The sequence below is a fragment of the Suricata suricatta genome, chromosome 8 (genome assembly GCF_006229205.1).
Source record: "Suricata suricatta isolate VVHF042 chromosome 8, meerkat_22Aug2017_6uvM2_HiC, whole genome shotgun sequence".
In the NCBI taxonomy this organism is placed as follows: Eukaryota; Metazoa; Chordata; class Mammalia; order Carnivora; family Herpestidae; genus Suricata; species Suricata suricatta.
The window spans coordinates 91,159,775-91,165,774 of NC_043707.1; positions in this window are offsets into that span (position 1 = coordinate 91,159,775).

Here is a 6,000-nt window from a genome sequence, read left to right on the forward strand (position 1 = left end):
TTCTCTTTCCAAATATTTGTGTCAGAAAAAGTCAATTCCAAAAGTCTAATTCGACCTACAACTTTCCATGTATCTACTGATGGACCAAACCCTTTACCTCCCTATGGTTAGAGTGGATAATAACTAAGGTTTATTGAATAGAATGTTTCTAATCCTTGCTAAAGTACAAGTTTTCTTCTTTCCTGTTTTATGCTTACAAAACTGAGATTTAAAAAATTAAGTGGCTTGTCAAAGCCATAGAGATAACTATATGCAGGAGGCCAACTCAGATGGGCGTGGCTCCAAAACCAGGGCTCCTAACATGGTTTGCCTGCCATGTCACCAGATTTGGTAACTAGGAAATTTGCAGGGAGACCTTAATCAATATAGATTCAAATACAAGGTAAGGCTGAGTATAATTTATCATCAAAATAAGTCAGTTATTCGTGTAATAAAAATTGGGTGAATAGATCGAGAAGAATGGAGGTGACCAGAAAGAGTTCACGGAAGATAGAGTCAACAAAAGACCCTTGATTATTAAGTAGGAATACTGGTTCTTTGCTTTTGGTTTAACATCCCCCTTAATTGGTGAGAGTGATTGTCTCCTCTGCGCAGGATATGCTGAGTATGTGTCATCTGTAGAAAGCCACAGCTCCCCCCCCCCTTATTAGATGTGTAATGTGGGGAAAGTTAGTTTATATCTGTAGGCATCCATTTCTTTACTATCAAATGGACAGAAAACCTACTTTAAAGAGTTTCTGCAAAAATTAATGGGGTTTTGTATGTCTGTTGTTCTCACAGGAGAATCACCTGAGACACTTTTGAAAGTGTCCAGGTCCAGTCCAAACATTAAATAATAATCAGGTGATGTAAGTAAATCATTTAGCATTGTACCTCAACTTTACATGTCCCAAACAACTCAGGATCATACTGTACCACCCTCCAACCCCACACTTCTTGGAATAGGTCCAGTCTCAAATTGCCAGCAGACACCACTCCTAAGAAGGGTGGGGTTGGGGGTGGTACAGTATGATCCTGAGTTGTTTGGGACATGTAAAGTTTGAGGCTTCTGTCATGCATTCAAAAGAAGGTACAGAAAAGTGTTATATACAGAGGTCTAGAACTTAGAAAAGAGACTTGACAGAGTGATATGAATTTGTAAACCATTAGCATATAGATAATGTTTGAAAACATGAGAATAAATGAGATCACTGGGGAGAGAATATGGAGTGCAGAAAAAAGAAAGAAAAAAGAAGAGTCTCACACCGAGCTCTGAGAAACTCCCAACATTTGAAGGCCAGTAACTGCAGTGTTAAAAAAAAAAAAAAAAGCAGAAAAGTTGGGCTTTTCTACCTTTGAAAGAGAATTTCTTTAGGAACATCAGCCCTGCAGGAAGATTTAGATGTATTTCTTTTATAAGCTGTCCAGCTCTCCATAAACCTGAGCTCAAATCTACTGGGTTACATTCAAAGGCCAAAAAGATGTAATTCTTCAGCAAGTTACTAATATGCCATTTAGGAGTCTTCCTGTAAGTCAGATTATCCAGAAAGTTGTTAGCTTTGCTCTAGTTTAAAAAAAAAAAAACAGTTTGCAATTCTGTCAAAAGTTTTAATGATTTCTCTGTCTACATATACAAATGTGTATAAATGGGAGGTAGGTTAAGTGCTGGTTAGATAAATGTGCAAGGTTTGGTCAATCCCATTTCCAATACAGCATTCATTGAAGGCAACTTCACCTTCACCCTTCACAAATCATCATTTGCATTCCAAGTATAACAGATTTAAAGAAATGTGTTTATCACAGGATATCAATCTCTACTGAATGCAACAAATAACAAATGACATGCATATGCAATTGATAATGAAAAAGACATGTATAGAATTTATAATAAAAACACTGGAGGGGCACCTGGGCAGCTCAGTCAGTTAAGCGTCTGACTCTTGATTTCAGGTCAGGTCATTATCTCCAGGTCATGAGATTGAGCCCCTTATCGCACTACATGTTGGACATGAAGCCTACTTGGGATCCTCTCTCTTTGTCTCGGCTCCTCCCCTACCTCAAAATATAAAAAAAAAAAAAAAAAAAAAAAGAAAAAAGAAAACACAGGTGGCATGTGGGTAATCTAGAGGCATTAGCCATAAACATGGCTTATAAGAAACTGATTATCAAAGTTTTTTAAAAATTGAAAAGTAATTCATTAACATGTATGTGTTTTTCCTTACAATTCACTTTTGGAATGTACTATAAGGCCTTAGAAAGCACCTATATTGTTAACAAAACACAAGCATTATTTGTGTATACTCAACTTGCTATCTGGTGGTATCAAATGAGGCTTGAAGAATCCGTATTGAGGCATCTGTATTAGGAAAGTCTCTAGTTTAGGCCTAAGTCTCTGTCCTACCCATAAGTTCTACAAGACCTGAAAGGTGGTGTCTCAAGTAAGAAAGCTCTGACAGGATGGGTAAATTACAGAGAATCTCCTCTAAGAATTCTCAATTGTTTGTAGCTGGCAAATAACTAACTGATGATTCCATATGAATCTATACAAATTAATGCTAAGCAATACTGCAAATGTCATATTAGTTCATCTGTTAAACCTAAATCTTCATGACTGCAGATTTTGTTCATTATGTTAAATTTTGATTTATTTGTAACTTGCTGTAATGACTAGTTCCTACATATGGAAGCAATATGAAGCCATTTAATGCCTTTTCTATTTGTATCCATTAAGTTATTCAGGTGCTTAAAACTTTTATTTGAATAAAAGTTAATGGATATCTGGAATCTCTGATTCTGAAATTAAGTTTGTTCCTATGCCAAAATAATAATAGTTTCTGAACTCCTGTTTCAATGTCAAACAGTTATTCATGAAGCTATATGTAAAAAAGATTGATATATAATAAATTGGGCTTTTTCCTTAGAATTCATTTTTGGAATCTACTATAAGGGATATCAGTCTGAATTAATTTATATGAATATTTTATATGCAAATATTAATATTTCAAGTAGCAAAAAGATAAGATTTTTAAAAATACAGATTATGAAGGACATTTTTAAAGAGGTAATGAATGTCTTCTGTTATCCCATTTCACCAGTGTTCTTGATTAAGGAATCAGGATGCTGTGGTAGGCTACGTAATGGCCCCCTAAGAGATATCCATGTCCTAATCCCTGCAATGTGTGAATTATGGCAAGGAAAGGACTTTGTAGATATAATTAAGGATCTTGAGATGAGGAGATTGCCCTGGATTATTTAAGTGAGCCCTAAATGCAATGATAAGTGTTCTTATAAGAGGGAAGCAGAAAGAAATTTCATTACAGGAGAAAAGACAAGACGACCATAGAAGCAGAGACTGGAGTGATGCAGCCACCAAAATCTAGAAAAAGCAGGAAATGCAGTATCCCCTAGAACCTCTAAAGAGAACACAGCCTTGATGACACCTTGTTTTAACTCAGTGACACTGATTTTGGACTTCTAACCTCCAGAACTATAGGAAAATACATGTTTTAAACCACCAAGTGTGTGGCAATTTGTTACAGCAGCCATAGGAAACTAATACAGACGCTTTAATTTTATGGAGAAGTATAAGCCAGGAAGCTTGAGCTCATGGCCTGATTTCCTGGAGGCCTAAAGTGTGACTTCAGGTGGTCAGTAAGAGATGGAGTAAGAAAAAGTAGGCTATATCCTAAGTATCTACCAAAGAATAGATAACAGAGGAAAATATATCAGACATAGCAGAAGTAAAAAAAAAAAAAAAAAAAGGAATCAAGAAATCATGGAGGTAATTACATCCAAATTATTTTGCTCAAATTATCTGAATAAGTTAAAAAAATGTTCTTTCTTGACTTGGCTAGGAAACAGAATTCTCCGTTTCATTCACTGTCTAGACTTGGATGCAATAGTGAGTGTTCTGTATACCACCTTGAAGTTCTGAATAGTCCCTATCAAAACTAGCTTTGACTGGTGTAAGCAACTTTTCCTAATGAGTGAATTATTTTATTCCTTCCTTTTACATTATTGACTCTTATAGCTCCTGTTATATATTTTTCATAATTCTGAAGGTATCTTTAAAATAATTAAATTCATTGCCCTAGTCTTCTTTTATCCATCCATCTCTCCATTCAAATCATCTATAAAATACTAAACACATGGTAAGGATACTTAGGCTCAGATTAGTCACCTAAGATAAGATCCTGTTTTCCAGGAGTTAAAAACAGAACAGTCCAGACACATATAAAATATGAGGAACAAAGTATGAGCCACAAAAAGATAATTTATTACTATTTATTTTTGGAAAGAGAGTGAGGGCACAAGCAGGAGAGGGAGAGAGAGGGAGAGAAACAATCTTAAGCAGGCTCCACACCCAGCACTGAACCAACTCCGGGCTCTATCTCACAATCATGAGCAGAAATCAAGAGTTGGGCACTTAACTGAATGAGCCACCCAGGTGCCCCAAAGGTATTTTTTTTTGGTTTTTGTTTTTAATGTTTATTTTGAGAGATGGAGAGAGCATGAGCAGGAGAGGTGCAGATAGAGAGGCAGAGAGAGAATCCTAAGCAGGCTGCACTCTTTCAGTACAGAGCTGGATGCAGGGCTCACAAACTGTAAGATCATGACCTGAGCAAAACCAAGAGTCGGTTGCTCAACTGACTTCAGACACCCAGGCACCCCAAGGTATTGATTTTTATAGCTAGTTTTAGATTTAAAAAAAAAAATCTCCTATCAATAATCCAAACTTCTGCCTTAACAAACTGGAAAAAGAGCAAATAAACCCAAGGCAAACAGAAGAAAATAATGAAGAGCAGAAATCAATGAAATCAAAAATAGAGAAAAACCAATGAAACTAAAAATTGCTTCTTGAGATAGATCAATAAAATTGATAAACCTCTAATAAGACTGACAAAAAAAAAAAGAAGATACATTTTACTAATACCAGGAATGACAAAGGAAATATTGCTACGTCCCCATAAACAATGTTTTATAAAACTCTACCTATATATTCGACAACTTAGATTAAATGCACCAATTCCTCAAAACCCACATGCCATCATCCCTACCCCACCATATGAAATAGGTAAACTGAATGGCCCCATAACTGTTTTTAAAAAAATGCACTTAATAACCTCCAAAGAAAAAATGTCCACACCTAGATGGTCTCAAAGACAAATTGAAATAAACGTTTAAAGAAGAAACAACACCAATTTCACATAGTCTCTTCCAAAAAACAATAGAAGGAATCCAGGCTCATTTATAAGGTCAGCATTGTCCTGAACCAAAACCAGACAAAGAAATTACAAATCAAGAAAACTAGAGACCAGCATTCCTCATATACATCATCACAAGAATGCTGAACAATATACTAGCCAACTGAATTCACAATATATATTGTAAAAACAGCGTATCACAACCAAGAGGGGTTTATTCTGGCAATGAAAGCCTGCTTCAATATGTGAAAATCAATGAGTGTAATCCATCACATTAGTAGTCTAAAGAAGAAAAACAATATAATGACACATACAAAAAAATATTTAACATAATTCAGCATCCATTCCTGATTTTTAAAAAAAAAGCTCAGAATTCTAGGGTGGCTCAGTCAGTTAAGCGTCAGACTCTTGATTTTGGCTCAGGTCATGATCTCATGGTTGGTGAGTTTGAGGCACAGGTTGGGATCTGCACTGACAGTGTGGAACCTTCTTGGGATTCTCTGTCTCCCTCTCTTTGTCCTTCCCCCTCCCCCACGTGCCTCTCTCTCAAAAATAAATATATTTTTAAAATCTCAGTAATCTAGGAATAGAAGGGAATTTTCCCAACCTAATAAAGAGCACTTACAAAAACATCTTCAGCTAACATCATATTAATGATGAAGAACTAAATACTTTCCTTCCTAATATTGAGAGCAAGGTAGGGATATCTACCTTCAACATTCTAACTCAACATCATTATGGAAGTCTTAGCCAGTGCAATAAGACAAGAAAAAAAAGGGGAGGGGGACATATAGATTGGAAAGAAAATGAAACTGCC